We start from the raw sequence: 27,747 nt of genomic DNA on the forward strand, positions 1-27,747 counted from the left end.
ACTCTTTGAAGCCTTCCGGTACCTTAAGGGGTATAAGTGCTTTATAAGTGCTTTATAAGAAGGAGGGAGAGGACTTTTTACATAGACATTTAGTGATAGAACAAGGGGCAATGGTTTTAAACTTAAAGAGGGCACATTTAGATTAGATGTTAGGAAAAATTTTTTTGCTCAGAGGGTAGTGAAACACTGGCAAAGGTTGCTTAGAGAAACTGATGTTCCATCCTTGGAAATGTTCAAAAGGTGTTTGGATGGGGACTTGAACAACCTGATCTATTAAGTGACATCCCTGCCCATGGGAAGGGAGGTTGAATTAGAATATGTTTAAGGTCCCTTCCAACTCAGGCATTCGATCATTCTGTGATTCTGTGACATTCCAGCTACCAGGGATTAAACAGTTCCTTTTCTGGTTGCTAAAATCTCATTTTGTATAATTACATATGTATCTTCTGACATCACCAGGTATAAGAAATTTAACAGTATTTGCACCTGGAAAAGAGGGAGGTAGAATATATGATTTTATCATTACCAGACATGGAATAATGTACTTCTGAATAGGAAGTAGTCTCCACTGCTTCATGAAACTCCATGTTCTACAAATGATAAATTGTGAAAGAAATAAAGCCGTTAGGAGATTTTTGCCAAGTAGTGCTATTTGTAAGCCCTCATAGGTCAAGCTCAGAAGATTAATTCCATATTTTTTTTCCTAGAATACCTTGTTTCACTTACTATGTGAATGCCAACATATACTGTCAACTGAAAAGGAAATACTATAAAAAATTAGGTTAATTTCCTAGTGTAAAATATATGAAAGCATGATGTGACTAGTTTCTTGTGTCATTCAAGTACTAGGTTGTCATTGGAGTTGTAGGCAGAAAAAATATTGGCAGCTATGAACAACATATTTGATTTCTATGATACCTATTTTTAAATTATAACCAGAAACTTGAAATTGACATTCCTCCAGCCACAGAGTTTGTTAGCAGTTTCTTTACATAAATTTAAAGCTTTTATTTAGCATTACCACAAAAATACCAAAACAAAACAGAAAACGTTGCTGTTCTAAAAGTAGGTGGCACATATTCATATGGTCTTAAATGTAAATATCTGCTTGAAAGTGTAGCCTTCAACCTGTATGCACTCTCTAGTCTCTTAAATGGGATAGCATTCCTCTATTTTTCTGTAGTTTAAGTTATGAAATATACCACAACAGCAATTCTGTTCACTGCAATTAAAGAAAGAAAAAAAAAAAAAAAGAGAAAAAGTAATTTCAAAATATTTGGAATACTACCAGTTATGGTTCTAGCCTATGGTGGTAGTGACTCAAGTATGTTACTATCTTCTAACTGTTTCTCATCCTGCATTAAAGCTCTGGTCTCAATCAATATCTAGTTTATCAAAACCACAGTCACATTTGGTATTCATTGCTACCCTTGTTTACAGTCTCAGAATGGAGACTATGCAGTAAGTTAACTTAGGGTTGGAACTAAACCCTAAACTCTTGTAGATGAGCTGTCAGATTGGGCTCCACAAAACTGGCAGGAAGAGTGTGAGGCCTCAGCAATAGTTACATAATGAAAACAACTGAGAAACTGAGCCTGTCAAAAATGGAACATAGAGTTTTATTTTATTTCCTTCTTCCAAATATTAACAAAAAAAATAAAGGTTTCTGATTTTTGCAATCTAAATATAACATAGGTACATGCCATCATTATACAGTATACTTCCCAGAATCATCAGGCTCACCAAGAAATGCCAAGACATGCCAGAGAGTGGTTTCAGCCATCCTAATCTAATCTCCAGGTAGCAGAAATTTTGCAGTCTCCACAGGCAATGTATTCCAATATTCCCTTGGTCTTCCTGTTTGAATCCTTTTTTGTTATATCTAACCCAGACCTTCCTTGATGTAATTTAAATCCATTATTTTTCTTCTTACCTGCTATGGATATGTAAACATATTATCCTTTCCTCTCTGTAAGACCCTTTAAGCAACTTTCTGTTGATATTGATATTGAGTTCCACCCCATCCTGCAGACATTTTCAAAGTGTTGCGTCTGTTCATTTCTAGATATTTTCAGTGTTGTGTCTGTTCATTTCTAAATATAGAAACCTTTTCCTTTCTCCATGAACTAAATCCTTCAAGAAAACATTTTCTCAACTTTTGCCTTCTTTATGGTGAACTAATTAAACCCTCTTTGGTATGCCTCTAACCTCTATCATACACTGTAATTTTGTTTAAAGTATGCTCTTTTGCATTGTCATTGAGAAACAGTTAAAACACAACTGTGAAGATTTAAATTTATACACCCTCCAGTTTAACAATGAGCCATTGACAGCTACCTACTGGCTTTCAGCCAGTTTTGAGTCACTTTATGGTAATATATTTCTCTAACCTACTTACAAGAACACCATGTGACACTGTTTCATTAATTTTATTCAAGTCAAAACATAATCTATTATAGAAAAAGTTAATCTGATCTGTAATAATTTGTCTTTGCAATACATTTTTTTTAATGCCATATTCTACAGGATTGCTTACAAATTTGGATTACCTGTTTTCACACTGTCTGATGACTGAAGTTGCACTGATAAGTATATAATTTCTAACCTAAAGGTTTAACAGATCAGATTTGCATTACATGAATCACATGTTTTACAGTTAGAAAAGGAAATATCACCTCTTATGAAAATGTTCAATTCTAAAGGACTACTGTGAAAGTGATTAAGGGAAGGAGCATGAACTCCTCCTACACCCATGCAATTTGAACAAGAAGTAGCAGAAATACAGATTAGCCTTTCTTCTATACCTAAGACAGACAAATTGAGGAGCAAAGTAAAAGTTCTGAAGATATGTCCTCTAGAGGACAGAATAAGAGTAAATTAATATACTTAATTTAAAGCATTTAGAAGATTGCATGAGCAGATATTAAGGAATGCTGCACTAACATTTTACAAGGGAAAAATAAAGGTTAGCATGAACAATGTAAAATATGTACTACAGTGGAATACAAATATTTGCCTAAGGTGTGGAGAAGCAACGTGCTTCCTTCAGAGGGACAGGCTTATAGACAGTATCTGCTGAAAAAACTGCAGAAAATAACCTTTTGCTGAATTTCTCCATTAATAACATTAGATTTCCATAAAGAATTTATTTGTAATAAGAAGTTATTTGATCTTGGTGTATGTTCTTTCATATGCAACCAAATAAGTACAAATTTTCAAGGCATTAAAGAGTTTTCAAAAAGCAGCATGTAAATATTTTAAAGTCCTCTAAATATTGTTTGCAATAGACCATGTGATGTTTAGCAAATCTCTGGCACTTACTTAAACACTTAGGAAAAATGAATGAAGAAAGATAGGACCTAGGGAAGAAATAAAGAAATAAAAAAACCAAACAATTTTACATTGATTTGAAGTTAGAATAGTATGTCATTGTCAGTGCAATTCTTAAACAATTAAGAATATTTGCATTGTAAGAAATGTTCATTCTAAAGGAACAATATGAAAAAAGAAATAGGCTGCAGAGTCTGCTATAGTGCAATATTCCTTGTTCCTTTGCAGAATTTCTACATTATTAAAAGTATGTGAAAAATTGCAAACATTTGTAACCAGTTACTGGCTAAAGATGTTTTTTACAGATGGATTGGAGAGGTTGAGTCATTTTAGGAATAATTTTTAGAGCACTTCCTTAAAAAACTATGCATCAATTGCATAAAATCACCTAGTATGTTGAAAAATGAAATGAGTTGTTACAGAAATCACTTACCAACTTTCCAGACATCATGATTTTATTAATATAAAATTCTACACTGGTCTCTCTGGCTGCAAAGTAAAATTACACAAATACTGGATTTGTATATAGAGCCATATTTTAAAATATAAAGAAAAAAACATATTACATTTCTAGACAGAGAATTTGAGGAGATTATTAAGATTCTGTTTTCAAAATTTGCTTGGAACCAGGATACAAGACTTACTTCAGTCACCAGTAAGTACTAATCCAGTAATTCTTCATCCATTTCCTTTCCAGAAACAGTGAAAGCTCTTTCTGGGGACACTTGGTCTTAGTATGGCTGTGAATACCTATTTCCCAGTATACCCTGCTGTATAGTACTGGTTTAAATTTTGCATTAATACCAACATCTGCATTTATTGCACTAGAACTGTTTCTCTTGGATTCAGATATTTGTTTTCTCTCTTTTTTCTTTTCACTTTTTGTTGTTTTTCTGCTGGTTTTTAATTATTCTTCCTTCTTCTTCTCAATATAATCTTTTCTTTTTTTTCCTCATTTCACCATTATACAGGTAATGACAGTAATAGAGACCATTTAGGCAGAGGGAAAAAAGAAATCCTGTCTGTTTCATGTGGGGGTCAGGACATCCATGTACATGACAGTACAATTTATAAGTTTTATATATGCACTCATTTAGGATAAAAGGTACTTAAAAGATTGAAAAATATTCCTTAACCAAAACATAAGTAAAAATAAGATTCAATTGAGATTTGTGGTATTTATATGTTGTGGTCTACTGTTTAATATGATCTAGGAGTATAGACTATTCTTACATCTTTATTTCTCCTATGGGATTAGAGGGCTAAACCACTGAGACTTTCACAAATCAGTTTACTGAATGGAATATATACAGTTCTTATTCTTATGTAAACAAACAGGCTATAACTTGAGTCTGCACAAAGGCTTTAATTGTACAAACCATATATTGCTAAAATCAATCCAAGTCATAACTGTAGTAAGCAACCATCTTAGTCTTGAGCAATCTGTCAGTAAACTAATTAATTATACCAATATGGAGAGAGGAATAGCTCCTCTTTTTTTGGGCATCTGTTCAGCACCCAGGAACAGCTCAATTCTAACTTTGCCATCTCTAATAAATAAGTAAATCCTTTTTTGGTTAAAAGTTTCTTTAAACCTTTTAGGAAGTGAGCACGATACAAGGGAGTTTTCATTTGACTTTCTCTTCAAGACAACTTGGAAGCATGCAGACCTGTAAAGACTGAGATTTCAGTTCATCTCTTAATCCTGCAAACATTCCTTAAAAGATCCAATACACATTTTATTCAATCCTGACTACACATACATTATGGCAGTAAATCGAGTGATTTGAAAAGCTCTAGGATTTTCTTCTTTTGCATCCATAGAATCACTGAAACATAAATACTTAGGAAAGGGACCTTATAAATCATCTAGTTGCAATCCCCTCTTGGCCTGGGCAGGGATGCCACACACTAGACCAGGTTGCTCAAAGCCCCATCCAGTCTGGTCTTGAACACTTCCAGGGGCTAAGAATCCACAACTTCTCTGGTACATCCTGGGCAAGTGAGAGTCACAAGACCAAGATTTTAAAGACAGATATTCCTCACTTTTGATTTGCCTCACTAACTCCAGTAACAACTACTGTTATTCTTTATTCTTTTAAACCAAATACATGATGACACATTGCACAGAGAAACAAGCATGCCAATAAAAAAGAAGGGGCTTGTATACTTACTGTTCAGACACTTTGATCTGTGATGTGGTCTGGGTGAATAACACCTGTCACATGCACATTTCATTGAGATTATCCGCAAGAAGAGGTGCCTTCAAATGAACAAACATTTGATGAATGTCAGCATGAGCAAATTTCTCTGGGGAAGGCATGCCTATATGCTGTAGGGCTCCCAGTACACTCTATTACAGGGCAAACAGATTCTGATGAATGAGAAAGTCCTAATCTAAATGACAGTTTGCATGACATCTAGAATTTCCCATCTTCCACCTCCTCCTCATGAGCCCACAGCTGCATAGACCATTTCTACATACGATAATTTTCAGGGCTGAATGCCCAGCATTAAAACAACAAATACCACCATTTTAAACAGTAAAATAGCAATTTATAGTAAATTAATTTTTAAGTTATTTATTCATTCAAAATCCATGTAAAGTTCCTAGAATAACCCCTATTTTCTAATCCCAAGCACTACAGGTAGACTGCTCCAGATCTTTATATTGACACTTAGGGTTGTACTAGGTGACCTAGAGTGAGCATGGAGATAGAAATTGGCATCTCCATTTTTCACAGATTCTTACCTTTCTGTGCACTCTGTGAGAGTGTCAGCAACATCTTCAGCAGACTAGGATAACCAAGCTGATACCTTGAATGTCATAATAATAACTATTTATGAAGTGTGAACCAAAAGCAGGAAATGCAGTGAAACAGCCCTCCATTACAGCTCAGCACTAACCTTGTTTGTATAAAAGCCTTTCCCGGCCTGTTACAAAGTCTGATGAAGTAGGTAATCAACTCTGGTAAGCAAAAGTAAGCAAGAGCCAAACATAACTATAGCAGTGAGTTCATGGAACATTTTCTCTATAAGTATATAAGACAAAACAATATCTATAGTCAACTAAAATGTAACATTGCTTTTCATGTCTGTCAAAACATCTATACTGTCACAGCCTGTGTTATAGAAAAGCTTAGGCATTGCAGTGGAAAAAGAGGCTATGCCACCAAACTTGTCAGCAAAGAATAAAGTACAGTTTATAAATAGATAAAACAAATAAAGGGTTAAGAGATATAAAAGATGGAAATTTCATTAATATTTTGCAGCTCTCTTATTAGTTCCTTTAATTTTTCTGGTTTTTTTCTTTATTGACTGATGATATTGAAGATGAGGCAAGGGACAAAGCGAGTGGTGGAAGCAGAGGAAGAGGGATAAGATAAGAAGGGATATATGGGTGGCAGATAAAATGAGGTTGAAGTGAAGTGACTGCAAGGGAAGGGGCAGAGGGGATTTGTAGCAAACATCTAAGATGAACTATCAATAAGAATGCACACAAGGCAGCACTTTATATCTTCAAAGCACAGGAAAAGTACGTCTGATGTCAAGTCAGGCATTTCTTCCATTTCAAAGTATTTAGTCTTCAGAAAAGTGTTTATAACGGGAAAATATAAGTAAACCCTTGAGGGCAAAGGTAGTGAGAGGAGAGTCTCCAACTCTCAGGTCTTTGTACTGAGACAGTTTTGGGTTTGACCATCATGCAATACTTCGAAAATTTAGAGCACCATGAGTAGCCACTACATTTCAGTGAAAAAAAAGTTAAACTCCTGCCAACCAGGAGTATCATTTGCTCAAGCAAAAAAAGTCACTATTTTTTCTGTGTTTCAAGGTAATCATCTGCAATGAATTAAGATTCTCATGATTTAAAGATGCTCATTAAAATGATGAAATTATGGAACAAATTTATATTATGCACTATGTTTCTACATAGATAAAAAACACTGTATGTAAATCCATAATTTGCAAATCCATGATTTGCAAATGCATGGTATGCTCATATCTCACGTACTCATGCAGATCCATTTAGCTTAACTTCTCGGTGTAAGAAACTCCCAAATACAGAAAAATAGAAGAAAGGTTCATAAAAGTAACATATAAACTGACTTCTGAGGGAGTGGTCAGAATGCTTTGATAGAGAGATAAAATTAAAGGGATGACCCTGTAAATCAAAATTTTTAAATTTGAGAATAATCTTGAATATTCTCCAGAACAATAAAACAAAAAAGTGGTTTAAAGCTGTGAGGAAAACGGGACTAGTTTCCAATTTTTATAAAAAGAATTACTAATTTTTTCCATAATGCTATAACTCTTTTCTAGAGTCATTCCTGTGGAATACTGGTGTCTGTTTTCTGCTATGACTATTATTCCTTCAATAATCTCAAAGCACCTATAAAATTGAGACTGTGTAACAGTGTGTGGTGAAGGCACAGAAGTCATTCAGAAATCTGAGCTGTCAGTATTCTTGCAGGAAACTCTGAAGAGGATCACTGTTGTCAAATTGGAACAGGGAACATGACAGAAACATTTGTTTTTGTGCTAGGGATAACCAGGCAGGGAAGAAGCACTGTTATTAACTCAAATATTAAGAAACCTTAACAGTGAAAATCTATTTGTTTTTAATCAATACAGCAGACAAGAAAATACACATAATCAAGTAATAGAAGCACAATTTGAGCTCTGTAAACTGAAATAAGATTGCTGGTGTCTGGGGTCAAATGCAGTAGCTTGATGAAGGTGGGGATGCTTCATCTCCATGACCCCAATTCCAACCCACAGCAACATTCTTTCTAAGTATATTCACACAAAGAAGACATACACACATACATACCATATGTATATATATATATAAATACATGGTGTATATATATGTCAAGGTGGATCCCTACACTTACTCAGTGTGCTCAGGAGCTGACCTTGGATCCCTGCCTCCTCTGAGTCCAGAACCTCACACCAGCTGATGTTGCGGACCACGGTGTACATATGAACACACACACACATACACACACACACACACACACACTCACACACACAGAGAGAGAGAGAGAGAACTGTGACTCACATATTCATGAACAGCCATCTCTTTCCATGCTCTTGACCTTGGAAACTATCACATCCCAGCTCCCTAGCCACTTCACCTATTCTTTAGCTTGTCCATCTTAATCTTCCCTAGTCATCATGCACTCAGACTTCCAGACTTATTCCAATTCCTGTCAGCTTAGGGACAAGGGTCCCCTGTCTTGTTGGTGGTCCCACCTCTCTCGTTGTCATTTGGTTTCATTAAGTTCAGTCTTTCCCTTGCAAGTCCTTAAACCCATGCATGTGGACCCTCCAACCCATGGTGTGACTAATTTCTCCTCATACACACACGTTCACGTATTAAATACAGAGGCCTCATCCAGGAAAAGAGCTAAAAAGTGATTTAATAACAAGGTGGGACATAATACACTGATCAGGCACAGGGAATGACCAGACAAATATGCCTACTAGTAAATTTATGTAAGACTGGCATCTCTTGGCTCCTTACCCTTCAATTTCCTCACATTTATTCCTCCCAAAATCAACTCACATCATCCACCTTCCCATCTTTGGTTCATCCCTTAAATATCCCATAGAAAATCCTATGTGACACAAAATACTTTTCCCCTGCATGCCATAATGTGTCCCATCCCCCAAGCAGCAATCTCCTCAGCCCAGAAGATGCTCCAACATTGACCCATCCTGAGCATTTTCCTATCAGGTCACAGCAGCTGAGGGTCTCATGGGACAGCTCTGGGAGATACCCAGACATTGTGTCACTTCCATGTGCCTTTCATTTGTGTTCCCGCATGACTTCAGGCCTTTGTACTCCTCTAGATTTGTGGAGATGAACCTCTATGGTCTGCAGGCCCCCAGGATTGGCCTCGGCTTCTCCAGCTGCCATTGTTTGTCCCTTCTCCTTTCTGGGTTTGAAGACGAGCTGTTCAAACACAATCCTACATACATTGTTTAAAATATGTTCCACATCACATCTCATAAATGTAAATGCATAATAAGTGTTCATAAAATCATAAACAATGGAGCTGGAAGGCATCACAAGGAGTTATGCAATTAATTTCTGGACTCAAAGATACAGTGCACCTAAATTATTCCACAAAGTGTTCTTACTATTTTCTTCCACAAAAGGAGGCATTGATTAAGACTATCCTTTCACAGGCTATTACAGAGCTCAAATAGCTCTGCTGCTAGAAAACTTTAAATAATGTTTAGACTTAACTTCACTGAATTCTGTTTTACTTTGCTGTTATTTATGCTGGCCATGGAAAACTGCTTATTCCTATCTCCCATTTTTACTTTTCTATATCCTGCTGTCATAGCTATATTCAGTCTCCTCAGCTCTAGACTAAACAAGCCTAATTCTTTCAATTTTTCTTCAGAAGTTATGTTTTCTAGACCTGTAGCCATTCTTGTTATTTTCTTTTGGACCCAATCCAATTTGTTTGTACCCTTCTTGAAGCATGAAGCCCAAAACTGTAATAATATTGTATTTGAGGCTTAACCAAAGCCAAACAGAATTTAACTACTTCATATGTCACTTAAACAATGCAGACAATGTTTATGTGTTTCATTATGATGTTTGCCTTTTGTGTATATAATCTCTAGAGTAAATGATTTTGTTGATAATTTCTATCTTGTGATTTCTTATAACCTATAGAGATCCTTTTTAGCAGCATGACTGTACTTTCTCTTGTTCTCTAACTTCTATGCAGCTAAACCTCCAAATATTTGATAAAGCATTTCCACATTTCAAGAAGTAATCATAATCTGCAGTGGTCACTTGATGTTTCTCTTCCTTCTTGTTATTACCTTGGAAATATTATTAAAAAACTGTATTTCCTAACAATAATTACAAAACTAATGTCAAAGTAAGTTTGCTAAAATGCTTCATTTTTTTTCTTATTAGACTAGGACTTAGAAGAAGGACAAAAATTTGTTTACAGAATTTACACATGATCTACATTGCATTATCCACCACTTTCAAACCTTTCAAACTTTTAAAATTTTATAGCCTTGATGTAATATATACAGTTCTACTTTTGTGGATCTTAGTCAGGTAAAGAGGTTCTACTTTCTACTACCATAAAGGAATTGAGAGAACATAACTAAGAAAGAAAAACTCTACAGACTGGATTAATTTTTCAAGACTCTCATAGTGGTTGGAGAGGGAGAGGCTTCTGCCACAACATAAAATATCTAAACTTGGTTTCCTAACTAAGTTCTGAAGTTTCCACCTCTACTCTGGTCTTGTGAAACTGAATTTGGAATATTCCAACCAGCTCTGGAACCCACAGCATAAAAAAGACATAGAGCTGCTCAAGCAGGTCCAGAGAAGGCCCACAGAGATGATTAGAGAGCTGGAGCACCTCTTCTATGTGAGGGCACACTGAAGGAGTTGGGGGTATTTTAGTGGTTCAGTGGATTTATTTTAACAAAGAAAGATATCCCATGCTATTTTCAATTTATGCAAGTAGTCTAGGTTGTCATAGTAATGAGCAGAGTGGGAGCTTCAGACAAAGATTATTAGAGAAGCCTTCCCATTGAGTCACAAGGTGCAGAAAGGACACCTTTGTTTTCTAAACTCCTTCTCAGAGAGGAGCCTGGGTGTGGCTGGATCCAATCCTGGCTCTAGACTTTGTTAATGGTTTATGCCTAGAAGATTATACTGTTGTAATTGAACCCTTATACAACTGTGTCCTTCAGGATCAAGGATGGCAAACCAAAAAAATTTATATAAAAAAGATGAATTATCTATTTAAAATTATTACAATAACGATAATGAGTAGGGAATAAATTCAACTTAATCAGAAATATTTACTGCACTTCAAATTTAGTATTTTTATTATAGTTTAGTATTTTTATTTAGTATTTTCATTATTTTTGGAAGCAATATTGAATCAGTTTTGTTAAAGCAATTATATTAAAACTAGGATAACAATTATTAAGTAGAGATTAATACTTCTCACGCAGACCAATGACTGTAGTCATATCTCTTTTACTGTTAATTTGAGGAAAGGATCTTTACACATCTCAGAGAGATATGCTACAAGTCTTTGCTGTGCAAAACTGGGAAAAGTAGCGCCAGCTTTTTATAGTATAAGATGTCAGTTACATGCATTTTTTAGATTACGTGTTATCAGGCTTAATCAGCAAAATGTGTTTTGCAAAATGCACTTCAGCTTTGTGCTGAAAAAAGTGTTACCTGCTTTTGGGTTTGCTCTGGTCAGCACCTCTGACTGTCTCTTCTGTATCAGAGACTGCACAGCCTTGCTGCTCCTGGCCTCAGGGAGAATCTGTCTTGCATGTCCTCATGGTAGGTTTCATATTTTGCTCAAGCTGATCTCAGTATCCTTCAGCACTAAGAACAGAAGATTGTTCTTGCTCAGTCTTATCACTTAACTTGGAAATTAGGCAAATTTTGAGCTGCTGTATCCCCACTTAGGCGGAGAGTTCTGCTACAATCATTTGTCATTTTTCTTCTAATTTTTTTGTATCAAAGCTTTCACTTACATCTTCTCCTAAGTCCACATGTGAAGCGTCTGTCACATTTATGACACTGATTGTTTTTTACATAAAATCCAGCAGATGAAGTTTGGTGGGAAACAATTTTTGAATCTAAGAAAGAAGAATTAAACTTGCTGAAATATGGACATTAACACTCTACATCTGAAGATAATGTGACAAAGTTATCTCTTTTTAATAGATCAGAGGTTACACCCTGTTCCTCATTAAAATAACCTTGTAATAGTTTTCCAGGTAATAGTAGCTAGCAGCATCCTTGAGAAGAATACATTCATAGTGGGTAAATTACCCTCTGCTGTAGTAATCCAAAGTAGAGCAATTCTGCTAATGTGATTTTTTTAAGACCACATATTTTATTAAAGTTTGGACAACTAAAGTGAATTTGAACACTTGGTAAAATTACTCCAATATTTATAAAATATTAAATATAATAGAGCTTAATTCCATGTTGGCTGTCATTTCACCATATCTACAAAATCAGTAGAGGATGCTAATCTCCAGACACTTCCCTCCCAAATGCCTCTTAGACTTTTGTTGATTTTAAGCATGATACAGATAGCAGTACGTGTATTCATGTTCTTAAAGCTGGGAACATACTTTTGAAAGGAGTGAGGCACCTTTCATAATGCTATATTTATGAGAAGACAGAAAAGTATATTTCTTTCAAGAATTCAGACAGTAAAAGAAAGCAGACCTTTAATTAAAGTATGACAGTGCCACTATCTCTAATTTATTACCTTATGTTTAAATACAAACAGCAGTGTGATATATAATAGCTCACAATATCAGAGACTTCTAACAATCTCCAAAAATAGAAAGCTAATAATAAACTAAAATGGTCATATAAATATCAGAATTTCATTTACTTTGCTTGTTAGGTTAACACTAGTTTAACCTCAATTTTTCTCCTGTGTAGGGTGATACAGATTAGTATTTTTCATTATTAGGGTACATTTTCTGCTCATCACTTGGTGCTCTTAATGAAAGAACACTCCCCTCTAACATACAGATTGAATCATTTTCAGCTGCAGCATAAATAAAGGCCTAGAAGATGTCAGCTGAAAATCTTAGTTATTTCCTAAAGGTGCAGGTGCTAGAAGTCATGTAATGAAATAGAGACAGCTGCAGCCACAGGCTCTGGCCAAGTGGAATATGTCTTCAGAGTGACATTCAGCATAACAAGACCTCACTATGTTTGCTTCCAAGAATGTTATCACTGTGGTTTTAAAAACAGCATAAATCAAGAGACATGCTCACAAAGTATAGCTGAAGTCACATTATCTTTATTATACCCCTATATATTTTCCTCATTACAACCTGAAATATGTTGACATAACCACTCATGCTCATCTATAATGTAACTAATAATTACACTTCTAGAAAGAAAAATGAGAGCAAAAGGTATTACAAGGCAGGAATTAATCAAGTTATGACCAAGTAGATTCACTGAAACTTTAAAACCTCAGGTAAATTTTAAGTCTTTTTGAGACTAGAAGGGAATAATAGATGAGTCACTTACAAACCTTTTCTTCAAATAAAAAAATTGCACATTGAACCCTATTTTATTTCATGCCTGTGAGTGACAAAATCATTTCCTGAGACTGCCACATAGGAGAAGATGTTCTATTCTCTTTTTTAGGGACTTCATGAAAGATATGGTTTTATTTTTATTAGAAGAAACAAAACCAGTATGTGACATATACTATCACTTTAGCAAATATAGCTAGTTGCAAACCAGCAATTATTTGAAAGATAAAATACCTTCACAAAAACTTGTCATCTTTAATTTATTTTTTTTTTTAGTTATATTGTAATTACTATCCGTTATGAAATACTTCTGCAGTCACTATTTTGGGCTCAGCCCTCTTGTGTGAAGATGGAGGACTGGATCCCAGAGATGCTAAGTGTTTGCCTTAACTCTGCTGGCTAATCTGATGGTTAAAACCTCAAATGGTTAAAGCAGGACTTTTAAAAACACTTAATATTCACTTGGTTTTTAGCTAAATGTAGTTGTCAAGGAACAAATTACAGTTTAACCATTAACTTTCCACATTTTTTTTCTGCTAGGTAAGAGACTGGTAAAATCCATTTAGGGCCTTATTCCTGCTAGGGAGATAAAGCTGATGTTCCTAAACCCATCCTCACAACATTTCAACCCATGGAAGCAGACACATTTATTCTACACATTTACAGCTAAATGCTCAGGTCAGTGTGATTTAACAGGTAAGAGAGTGGCCCCTTTCTACTTAGCTGCCACAGACAATTTTGTAAATGTATTCCTTTAGAATGCTTCATAGGAGAAACTTATATTCCACTATTCTGGCGTTGGTAGTACATTCAGAATTTTGACTTCAATGAGGGGTGAAGGGGAAGAGAAATAAAGAGCTCCCATATTAGTGGATGTGTTCTCTAAAATAGAAGTGGCAATAGGGCAGAATCAAATTAAAACTGTTGAAACTTCCATTCCAGAGTAGAATGTATCACAATGAAAATGTCCTTGAAACCAAATGCAAATCTGCTGTAATTTTGTACCAGAACAATTTTTTTTAAATACTACTTTTCAGCAAGGTTTCTGCATATTTATGCATATGAAAAAATGAGTTTTATTCATGACCAGAAAAAAATAATGAATAGAAATGTGCAAAGCTACAGTTAGATTTTCTACCTTTTACTAATACTCAGAATTTAGGCACTGTCAGCACTGATACTAAGCAAATCCTTAAAGTAACCAGCAAGCCTTGGGAAAACAACAATACTAATAAATGGTTCTATAGAGAATTATAACTATCCTTTTGAGCATACAGATGTTAGACAAGTTTTAAAAGGGAGAGATGATGATCCCCTTAAAGTTTTACAAATATGCTTTTTGAGCTGTTCAGGATTTCAGAATGCACCAACCTGGCTTTCACAGGACTAACAAGGATAAACAGTTACCTACTACCAACATATATTTTTGTGAGATAAAGAAAAATGTAAACAATCCTACCACAGCTCTTCATAGCACACTGAGTCAGTTCCAGTTCTGTATTTTAAGTCACAGAAGTGCATGGCTTGTCCCCTTCCCCTTCTCATATTTACAGAAGGTTTCAGTAATAAAAAACTTCTAGACTTTTTTAGATTATTGTTCCATATTAAAATTCTCAGCATATGGGTCCAGTATCATAATGCTATGGGAATAATTAAAAAAATAAAACAAAAACAGCAAAACAAACAACAAACCCATAAGCCTGATGGATTTTCAGCAGTGAAGAGTTGCTAGATATTATTAGGGTACAAAGTGTTTCTTATATTAAAAAATGTAAAGAAATGTCTGTCTCTTCTTTAACTGCTCCAGAAAAGACATGACATCTTTTCTCCTACTTCTAAGGGTAAAATCCATATCTTTAAAAAATATCAACTGATCTCCTTCAGATTGACCCTACTCAGTGGTCCTGTTCTACACATCTTCTGCTGTCTCTTTCCCTCTAGACTCAGAAGTTCCTATGTCCTGTTGGTGGAAATTCAAGGAGCAAAAGAATGTCTAATCTCCTTTCCAAAGTATTTCCACTTTGACTTCTAAATGCAATTCCCAACTGTCTTCAGTGCTTTTTCTAGGATATCCTGTCCAGAAGAATTAGCTCTAAATCTAAACAAAAAAATGGCAATTTAAGTCAATCACAGATCCAGACCTGTATTTTTGAAATCTTCATGGACTAATCACATACATAAAAGAGCTATAAATTCTATTTTAACAACAATAAATGATTAAGTAATAAGGACCAAAATTATTGACATTTCCCTGGAGACTACTGTTAGGCTGGAAGGAGTTGAAGACTTGATTTAGTTTAGTACACTTTTTTGGGCATTGTTTTTCTTTCCCATTCTATATGTATATTTTGACTAAGCTAATGATCAAATGGTACATCTGGAATTTTGAGGGAATTAATTCCCAGTGCATCAGATGAGAATAAATCATATATTTGTTAAAATCTGAGATCTGAGGACTAGGAGTTACAAAAGCCTTACCTACTGTAATTTTCACTGTGTGTACTTACACAGTCACATACAAAACAAAACAATTAATGTTGAAATCAGGAAAAATATTATATATATATATATGCCTATCCGAGGATCAGAATGATGTCACTAGATTTGGGTTTGCTTCCTTGGAGAAACAGGAAATGTATATTCCTGTGCACATTGCATTTTCCAAAATAACTGTCATTCCAAATGCAGAGAGCTGACAGCTAGTCCTTGTATTAGGTGCAGTAGCAGCATTTTCCAAAGATTAATGCTGAATTTTTTTTAAATGTCTGTATATTCATATATTATATTCAGGACATTTATTTGGCAGCACTGGGTAAAGAGATTTGGTTGGTTTCTGTCAACTGCTTTGAATATTTTATTGTTTCGGTTTTTAACCAACTATGAGCAAGAAATCCTGCCAATTAGCGAAGTGGAAATGTGAAGTACTCAACAGCACACTATTTAAGCATAAATCTGCCTCATAAAGCCTACTGTGACGGACTACCAAGCGCACAGATGTCGGGGTCTCCAGGTCAAAGGACGGCGGTGGCTGCCCCATGCAGTGGGTCACAAGGCTCCTAAAGCCAGAGAGACCTCTAAGGCCCATCCCTGCCGCTCCAAAACCCCCTGCCAAGCCATCAGGCAGTTGATCCTGTAGCTTGAAAAATAACTTGAGATATTTCTTGCAGTGGAGACATCCCAGGAAATCAGGGTTCCCTGTAGCTTAATACTCATCAACCTGTCTCAGCTGGTCTGTGTGCCTTATTTTAATGGATGAGGGGATAAGAAGTTATATTTGTATCAGCTTATCTGTGCAAGTAACATTTTATCCAGGTGCAAAATACCATAGGGTTTTATTGTGCATATTAGATAAACACATTAAAAATGGACAGAATAATGTCAACTGAGAGTGTATGATTCCCATAATGAGTACACAATATAAACAGTACTGATCTTTCATCAAAGTAATTATTTCTTCTATGAAGATGCTTGTGTTTAATAGATAATTTTGATGCAATCATGCTCATAAACATACATGTGGAATACACTATGCTCAATTTACTTTTTTAGTATGAAAAATATAAGTCTTCATATAACTTGATGCCCAATTGAAATAGTATATATTTTTTATTCATTAAAATAATGTCATTTCATAAACTTCTTGGCCAGTTTTTCTTTACTCTTCACTGAATTTCCATACGGAAACCCCCTTTTAGGAAACCAAAACTCAAAACAGTCCTGAAGGAAGTAATGTAGGTGAGTAATCCACCCTTGAGCTACATTGGTTGTAACACTTCTGCTGCTTGGAAAAAACTCATTTCCTCTTCTGATTGCGACTTTATCCAGCTATTTTGTGTCACATTCTTAGGACTGTTGTATGGTATGTTCTGTTATATGCATTTGAATTGCTGTTAAATATTATAAGCCTTTAAAAAAATGTTGTAGAAAAACTGATTGAATTGTGTGTGTGTGTGTGTGTATACATATTTGTATCAAAGTTCTTACTTTGAAGAGAACTGAAGTGTGTATGCATGACCACATGCATGTAACAACTGGAAGGATTTTCATCATTAATTACACCTCTAAATTCAGAGATGCCTGGAGGACAATAGGAATTAGATTAAATAGATGAAAAGAAAAAAGGAAAATGGCAGACAAAAAGAACCCTTTGTAATCCTCTCTCACTCATTTTCTATGTATTATAGCTATAATTACTTCCTTGATGATAAAAAGAAGATATGCAGGAGGAAAAAAAAAAAAAAAAAAACTATGCAAATAGTAAGAGAAGAGGGTCTTGAGGTATATGTGCACTTAGTTATAATCAGCACGTCTGTGGAGCAGGCTGAGCAGTCTGCAGGAGCAGCATTGCTCCCCCTGAACGAGGGGGGACACTCCTGGCAAATGGCTGTAGCTGGGCTGCTGAGGACTGCCTCCTGCCCTGTGCTGATTCACAGCCCTCTGGAGGAGCTGGAGAGGTCCAGAACAGTGTCAGAATATAAACTACAAACAAACATCACAATCCAGTATGCTAACTTTCCCCTATTGCTTAGCAGCATGGAGACACCAGGGTGGTTCAAGCCAGATCAAAACGGATCCCTTAGACAAGTACGGAAAGGATGGTGGGGAAGATTAAAACAATTCTTGTATGAATGGGAAGAGTTACATTGTTATAGTGAGCAAACTGCAGAGTCACATGTACGAACCACCTATTCAGAGAGCACTTGAATAGTGGAAGGCATCAAAGAATGGAAATAAATGTAGCAACACCAGAAGCCAAATTCAAAGGAGCCATAGAATGAGTGACAAGTGCTGTGGTGTAAATTTCCCAGAGAAAGCCATTGTTCCTGAACTTTTAAAGGAGAGTAGGCCTGAGAATTTTCATAATGACATGCACCACCCAGCAAAAATAAAAATCACATCTAAAAAAATTTTACAAGCAGAAGCAACCACGAGGTATGTTAACATCTTCCAAAGCCCTGTTTTCAGAGAAAACTTAATCATAACAATATTTTTGGTCAGTGGGCCTTTACTTTTGTTTTGTTTTTGGGCCAGGGTATAGCTGAAAGGGAAACCAGAGTTTGCAGAATGGTAAATAAATGATTTTTTTTAATGAGAGAATGCAATGTTCACACTAATTGTAAAAACTTTGCAGAACTTCATGAAAACTTAAATTTTTGTTTGGGTTTTTTTGTTTTGTTTTGGTTCTAGTTTTAAACTCATTTTCTTCAAATTCATCATTTGACAGTTATAATGCAAGTACTGTTAATACTGTTCCTCTAATCTGCCAACAATTTGTATGCCCTTAAAAATAATAACATAGAAAACCCACCTTCTGGATTTCCTCTAGCTAACCCTGGTTTCCACCAGTTACACTAGATTCTTCTTTCTAGTTCATCCTTAACAATGCTTACATATACAGTGACCATATATCATTTTTAAAAACATTTTGGGGTTTAAGTATAAATTTTCCTTCAGATACTGGGAAATTACTGAATAAATACTTCTCATTAGACTTGTATTGTCATTATTCCTTTTAGTCTATCACCATAATGAAAATAACCCTATGACAAGCAGAAGTTTCCTTCTAGGTATTGGAATGTATTTTCAGTGGAGAATAACACTAACATGTTCATCAGTACAGTGTCTCCATGCAACTGGAAGATATTAATTTTTCCCCCCATCTTCTAAATTTCAAGAGAGTTAAACACATCTTGATCATTGCTGTTACAAAGTTGGATTTTTCTCCATCTTCTCTAGTTATTCACTATTTTTGGATTGAATCTTTGCTGGGAGTGTTTGTTGGTTGGTTTAATGTTTGCACATTTTTTTATTGGGGAGGAGTAGCCCTTTTTCTTCTTGTGAGTGGTTTCACATTGCAGCTGCTGGTGGTCTCTGTTGCTACCTCTCCCTCATTTGCTTCTGGTTTTTGGAGCTCTCCCAGTAAAGTGGGGGAAAAATTAAATTCTTACCCTTAAATTCTTCCTTTTTACTGGGGGGAGAGGGAATAGGTAGGGGAATGTTTTATTCTTTTAGTCACTGCTCAAACTGAGTGAGAAGGATCACTAACGTGTGCATCACATAGCATTCCAACACATGGCTTTGGGGATATTTTTTGCAATTTTTTTTTGCAAAAAAATTATTAGCAATTAGATATAATCTGATGTATTTCAAAATTAAAAATAATTATTCAGAAACATACTTTTATGAGCAGGTAATATAAGGAAGTCAGACTCAAACATACATTAATTTGGGATATGGTTTAGAAGTTGGGTTTGAAGCAAAATTAAGGTTGGGTTGCAAGATTGTCTTCATACATAACAGAGGTAAACTCACATACAATTTCTTCCTCCTTGGAACACAATCTGATGAAAAGGGAATTTGGTTGTGTTCAAATTGGAGCTATAAAAGGCCCATTTTAATTTTTTATTTGACCCAGGATCAAAGCCACAGTGGTGGTTTAGAACATAGTGTTCTCATTTGATCCTTTCTCTCTGATATTGGAAATATTTGGATATGAAGTTCTGCATTTGGCTCATATTTATCCAAAAATGATAGTGAACCTTGCCAGTGGTAAGGCAAGTTCGTCCTCAGCCCACTTCAATTTAAACAGAATATATCCAGTAAATTAAAACACTAAACATCAGGAAATACTTTTATGTGAAGAAGTAATAGTCATGGAAACATCTTATGCTGGGTCTTCAGCTGTCAGAAAGGATCATTTTGCCTTCTATGTCATCACTTACAGAAAAAGTAAATGCAGTTTTACCTCCACCTAAGTCTATGGTAAAAACTTTGTCACATCAAATTCTCAGACTTTAAGACCATTGAAAATGGCAGCCTCTGACTGAGATGTGGATGCAGAAACTTCTCAAAATTGAGGTGACAAAAGAATCTTTAAGGAGTTTATTTTTGTATAGATACAAAACAAACACAAATATTTATGCTTTTTTTTTTTAGTGAAGAGTTTGTAACTGGTACATTCTAAACTGTTCACCTGCATAAGTTACTTTCAATGAAAGAGATTTTTTTTCTTATCTATTAACATCCTTACTGTCTTGATATTTGTTTCAAGCAATTAAGAGAAATCCAGTGTTGCAGGAGAATATTCTGGTTCTGCCCAAGATCTACATACTTCATAACCTATAGCAAAATGCTTAATTTCTCTGTTGTTGAAAGTTTATATTTTATTCATCTTTTTTTTTTTTTTTTACACACTTTAAAATTCCACTCAAAGATGCATGTTTTCTAGGATAAGCAAATATTTTCAGTGAATACTTTTTGTGGTAGCTGGAGTCTGGAATGGAATTTCTTCTTAAACCCAGGAGTTTCCTGCTGTTCAACCACATTCTTTGACTGAGGCTTGGAATAAGGTTGAAATTTCTACATATTTAGGAATTTTGGTCTTGGTCTACCGGATACTGAGGAAATACTGTATTCAGTGGGATATTCAGGGTCCTCCACAGACATCTACAAAGTTGGATGGTCCCCACTGTGTTTTCCCCTCTGCACTGCCTTTTTGAAACCAGCTCATATCTCCCACTCTGGTCTCCCTTCACCTCTATTGAACTTCCCAGTGGCAGAGTGTCCTCATTTCCTTTCATAAGAACTACAACCATCTTCCACGTGGGAACTATCTACCCACTTCCCATTGTGCTTTCATGTTCTGTGGTCCTGAATGCCAAGCTGCCAAATTGCCTTTTCATCTCCATTTTCTAGCTTATCCTGACTTCATTGACTCTCGGATCAATATGCCTGGAGAGGTGCAGTCTCCATTTGAGCAAGGAAATTTCATTTCATTTCAGTTTATTGCTTGTGGATATGAAGAGACAATCTGACAAAATTTGAAAAGACAATTTGGCATTTCCTTCATTCACTATTTTGGTCCTTTGTCTCTTTCCATCTTGTACTGGCCTCAGACTCCCATTATAGTACTGAGGGGCTCTTGTCCCAGCTATATATGAAGAAAACAGATTTTGTTTCTACACAACATCAATACAGGAAAGAAAGCTTTTTCCTATCATTTCATATGCCAATCTTCATGAAAATTTAGGGAACTCTTGCTCATCCCTAGGGTGAATGACAGACATTTTGAAAATATTAAATTCACAAAGCTAAAATTAATTTAGTTCTAATTTAGGTATATAAATTTAGTAAGTTAGTTATATATATAATCCCCATCATTTAAGAGCAGCAGGAAAGTCTTTATGATGAGCTGTCAACAAAAGTTCTAGACAAGAAAATAAATTTGGACAATACTTTACATTCCTAAAGGATGCACTGAGCAATTTTTTTTTCACCAGAGCAATTTTTATTTCCAGGTGAAAGACCACACATGTGTGAAGACACACAAAGTGCTTGAGTTTTGGAGGGAAAAAAAAAAAGAAACCAAATTGTAATTTTATGCTAATGTATCTTAGAGACTTACAATGTATAATAGGTCTTTGTTTAAGGGTTAAATTTCAACAAAATTAATTTCACTTTTCAATACTACAACCACGTTAGCTTCCAAAAATTAATTATTACTGAAATGTTTATAATCCTCATACTAAATTTTGCCATTGACTTGAGTTTTCAGAGGCTCGATCCTGAAATCTCTATCTCAAAATTGTGTTGGAATTATCTACTTTGATTAAGATAATTGCTGAAGTCTCTATTACAAGATTGTGGTGGTTTTTCCTACCTGGATAAAGATATTTTTGTGCACATTGCCTAGAGAAATCATGTTTCACATTTTAATGTCTATGACTTAGTTTTAAAATAAAGAAATGTTTTAAAACACAAGTACGTTGCTATCTGCTCCTGCTACTGCTTTTCAATTTGTTAAAAAATGGGTTTGTTAAGTAATCACCATTTATCCTCTTATGTAGTATCCAGACAGTCAAATCTGTTGAAATGAAATCATCATCCCAGCCCTTCACAATACGTCATTCATATAAATGCACCTGTATTGCAAGTAACAGGCTTGTGGAGAGGAGGAGGAAAGAAAACACAAGCTTTGGATAGTCCTGGTCACTTTGTCCATATTAGATTAAATATGTTTTTTTCCCAACAGGTGACTTTTAATTGTTTTCTTATGGCAACTCATTTATTCTAGAGGTTTTTGTTTGGCTCATGTTAGTTTTCTAAGTTAATGACTGCATGACAACATGCTGAGTACAGGTGGCAAAAGGCAAGATGAAGAATGTGGATATTGCTTCATGTGCATGAGGCTACTGGTGTGGAACAAATCCTGCTTGCCTTGATTGTGTCGATCTTCCCTGTTGGTTCATGGTTTGGAAAATGGGAAGTCCTTACCTCTCCAAAGCCTGGAAGCATCTTCAGAAACAGCAGGAACAAAATGGGCAAATTCAGAATGCTCAGAAGCTGATGTTCAGAGTGGATTTCACAAAGAATAATTTTTGTTTCCTGGAATGACATATTTCCTTGATGTATGCATTAACTACACCAAAGCTTTCATCTGGTTCACTAGATTTTCTTCACTGAGTGGGCCAAGGGGAATGCTAGTGATGAATTGTGAAATTCTTCCTCATCACACCAATTGGATGAATACATGTTATATCTTTCCTATCATCATCCTGGCTTCTCTGCTGTTTATGCTCCAAATCATCCATCCTAACAAAGGAAACAGCAGAAAAAAAGCCAAGAACTGCCTGGCAAGATTTGGTAGAGAAAAACTATTCTCACTTCCAGACATAAAAAGCTGAATCCCCATATCACGGCTTACAAATCACTGCTGGCAATAAATAAAATAACAGGGCGGAAGCAACAACAAAATAATTAAAACCAGGCAGTACAGACTATGCTAAACTGCAGGACAAAAGCTACACAGAGAGTATCAGCTGTAGAAGAAGCAATTAACCTGGCTAATGAGTCTGATACTTGCATACCTCCCTTTCCGTCACAAAAAGCATATGGTTGCAATTAGCTGGCATAGAGGAAATACCATCTGAAGCCCCTGTTTTCCGATTGAGATGACCTCTGGCCCAGCATGAAGACTGTTGGAAGTATTTGCTTGGTGTTGGTTAGCTTCATATGTAGTGGGCTGGGGGCAATTTGTAGATAGGCAAGGATTTGCCAAACGTGTTTAAGCTACAAAACTATGCCTTACCACATAACAAACTGAGAGAGCATTTAAAGCAACTTGGAACTAAAGTAAACTTCCTGCTACTGCCAGTTCCAGGGCTGTTACAAAAAAAATCCCTAACCGACAAAACTAATAAAATTCACAGAAGGTTACTACTTTATTCTCATCTGGAAGTACTAGTGGCACAACAGGTTCTCCGTGGTGTCAGAGTAAAATGTTGGGAAGGCCAAAGTTTTCCATGTGTTAGACACACTCAGACCATTGTCACGGAATATACCTTAAAAGGCAGAAACATTGAATCTTTTATTCAGGTCAAATGGGTCGTCATCTGCTCTGTCTCACTTCCTGCTTCTTTCTCTGCTCTGTCTCATATAGTTCTGTAGGATGCACATAGAACTTCTTGGATTTTCAAGTGGTTGTCATCTACCCAGTATATCATTTTCCTGAGTCATCTTTTTATGAGAAAAAAATATTTCTCGTGCAGAAAAATATATTTGCTTGAAATAATTGCAGCTTTTTTTAGCATCTTTAAAACTATTATATGCAATAAAAGTGATATATTTGTCTTTCAAATTCTAGATATCTGTTTAAAGGTCTCTAAAAAGGTCTGACGTTATAAACATCTGAGGAAAAAAAATAAGGGACCCTTATTCATTGTTTGAAGAAGTTCATTGTTTATGAAGTTCAGTAAGACTCTTCTATGATATTTTTAGTTAGTAAAGTTGCATATAGAATGACCAAATTAACTCAAATCTATGTTTAACAGATATGAAAAACAAAATCTGTGGTAGTTTTGCAGTCAGATCTGCTAATAGTTTTATGCAGTTTAATAATATCATCATGTCTATTATGTATGTATTTCTTTACTACATTTTAGATATGACATGAAAATATCTGGGAATCCATACTTCTAATAGACTATTTCTATGGGAGCATAGCAATAGATATTTATACCACCTTAAATCTCTCAGATTTTATGTGCAAATAAGTGATTGCTGGTTTTTTTAGTTTTTTTGCCAGTAGAACCCAGAATGATTGTTTAGTCTTATTGTGTAAACAAATGTAAAATTCTTCTGTAGTTCAGTCTTATTATTGTTATAGCAGAAGATTGTGGTTACCTACCCAAAAATCCCCACAGCTTCAGTATTTCCATTCATATGGATACACTGGAGTAATCCAAAAAGAAACAACGGTAGAACATGTTTTAGCTTTTTTTCAGCAAGGAGGAGGCCATTAAGTCTGAAAGGATGCCACGTAATGATAATCATCAGTCCTTCCGGGGCTGTTTTATAATTTTGCAGCTGTACTGTTGGCTACAATTTGCAGTCCCAAAGACACTGCTTTATCTGTTTGTTTTCCTGTTGGATTGGATAGGAGGCACTATTCCTTAAAATAAAAAAAACAAAAACAAAAAAACAAAAAAACAAAACAAAACAAAAAAAAAAAAAAAAAAGACAAAAACAGGAAATAAAAATAAGGCAACTTTTTAAGGAGAAAGGGAACTGTTGCATCTTTCAGTCAGTGTAATGTCAACACCACTTAGGACAAATTTCAAGCATTCACCATTCTTAGACTCTTCCAGCTGCCTGCAGTGTGAGTGGTTAAAAGACCAGAGCATGAGCCATAAAATGTGTCTGTGGGTGTTAGTTAACAATTTGCAGGTGTATATCATTCCAATAAAGGTTTCAAATTATATGCAATTTATAAACTATGTTTAAGGCTTGTAGTTGTTATGTCTAAGCAAATTAGTATCTTTTCTGGCTTCAGTTTTTGAGAGTCCCATCAAATTTGTAGGGTAAAGGGACAAGAAGGAGAAGTGGCTGTTTCAAACATACAAAAGTCAGACAAATATTTTATTACATTCAGTTTTTGTTAAATGTACTGGGGGAATACTGCGTCTGGAAGGGGAGAGGCAAAGCAGTACTTCCCTGACTGAAAATTAAAATTAGGAATCAGTAATTATTTGGGTAAAACAAGGAATATTCTACAAATTTTCACCAAAAATCCATCCATTGATGAAATTTGTGTTATTATTATTTTTCTTATGTTTTGCTGGAATTCGATCCTTAAAATTTTTCTTCAAGTACAGAAATGAGGATGAGGAGTTGCAACTTAAAACTCTAATGCATTATTTAACATGTTAAATGTTTGCAGTTCTGTTTTAACCATTTAACCTGCTCCTTTCTCTCTGTGAGATTTCTACATCATGGCTGTTTCCAGGTAGCCACCATTTGTAGTTGATGGTCTCATGTAGTAGAGGAAGTTTGGCAGAATGGAGCTCCAGAATCTTGCTTTTTGATCCCACAGTGTGCCAAAACAACAAAGCTGCATATTTCATTAAGTGTAATGTAGAATGAACTAAATACTCAAATATATAAAAAAAAAAAAAAAAAAAAAAAAAAAAAAATCAACAAAACCAGTCTCTTCAAGTAATTTAGCTGCAAATGGACAGTAACAGTACAGGTGTCTGTACCCAAAATACAGTCAATCTCTGTATACATGATGTACTTAAGGGTGAAGCAATACACCACTAGATAAAGTATTGACAAGAAGGGAAAAAAGAGCTCTTTAAACTCATAGTTAAAGGAATAGACTGGTTATTTTCTAGGATTTAGAGTGGAATCAATTGGCAATTATGTCTGTTCAGGAAGTACAAAATGCTGGCAGTTTGTAATGGAAAAAAAATTGGGGTTCCTAAACTAGTGAAATCTTTTTGTTTATGTATATATCTATATCATCTATATCTATCTATATCTACACACACACATACATACATATATATATAAATCTAAACAGATACATTTCAGTGATTAAATGTATATAAAAATTGACTGTATTTGGCCATGCTTCAGAAAGAAAAAGGTACAAATTATATCCAGTTTAATCCAGTTTTAGGATTATTACAATTTTTTGAAAGAGTTGTAATTAAATTGTTCACTGCTGCTACCTATGCAATTGCAATGGGTTGCCACCATATTTTTCAGTCTGGTAGTTCAGTAAATAGAGAAAGGGCTGCACACCAAAGGTAGACAGGTGTGTGTATGTTGACACAGGTTCAGAACCTCCAGAACTGCAGTGCTGTACTGTAAGAGCAGGTCCTTACCAGAAGGGTGCCATGCTGTGTTTAAAGATTCTTCAAGCATCCTTGGTGGTAACAGCAAAAGCTCAATTGTTTCCAGAAAGATTATTCTAAGATAAATGCCATGAAAGATACTAGCATGTAAACAATGTAATAATTTCTGTCTTGGAAATACATTCAGAACTACTGGTGTCATGTAGAAATTGAGCTGTGAGAAAAACTAATACAATGCAGAAAAAATAGGTAGGACTAATATAGGGAAAGAACAATTTTGGTGTTATTTCTCTGTGGAAGGTACATTTTCACAGAAAAATTGAAAAAAATCCTTTTTTCTTGCAGGGGAAAAATGAAAACCAAACATAACAAACGCAAGATCGATTTTTTTTTCAAAATTTCATGATTGTTCTTGTATCTGAGAATATTCCTTCAGACAATTGGGCTTAATTAATAATCAAGCTTTATATAGCTATAAAATACAATTGCTACATTAAAATAATTCTATCTTAATAAAGAAAAAAAGGAAATTATTTGAGAAAAGCTGTTTATATGGGGTTATACTAATAAATACTTTTTTAAACAAATCTAGAATTTAGAGTACTTCTGAAAATAAGTGTTCAGGCTTTTACTTCATCACATCTTTAGATTACCAAACTGAGTAATAGTTTAGTAAAAGGTTTGATTCTTATCAAGTGGTGCTAGAAGTACTTTTATTTTCACTTCAAATTGCTATAGGAAAAAAAGGGCGAATGGGGCATTCTTAGCCTTGAGATATATCCCTATAAAATTTAAATTACTTGATTTTTTTTTAAATTTCTCTGAAAATTTGGCATAAGAATACTTTGATATGCCATGCTTTAGGAAACAACCTATGTTGTCCTAGTTGCACTGTAGTATTTCCAGGCATTATTGACTAGCAACATTATTAATTTTAAAAAGAAGCAAAGAAATCGTAACAATAACTGGAAACAAAGAGATTTTTCAGATTTTTCCTTCTGCTTCATGCATAAGATTTCATCTTGAGACACAAATAATGAAATTATTTGAAAGATGAAGATGGTCCTAGGAAAAGAATTGAAAAAGTGCAGCAAAATGTCTTTTTTTTTCCCTCAAACACCATGTGTTTTTTCTGTGCCTGGCTATTTTAATTTTATTTCATTTCTGCTGTATTAAAATATTTAACCCTAGAACT

Source organism: Vidua macroura, chromosome 2, assembly GCF_024509145.1.
Source record: "Vidua macroura isolate BioBank_ID:100142 chromosome 2, ASM2450914v1, whole genome shotgun sequence".
Taxonomy (NCBI): domain Eukaryota; kingdom Metazoa; phylum Chordata; class Aves; order Passeriformes; family Viduidae; genus Vidua; species Vidua macroura.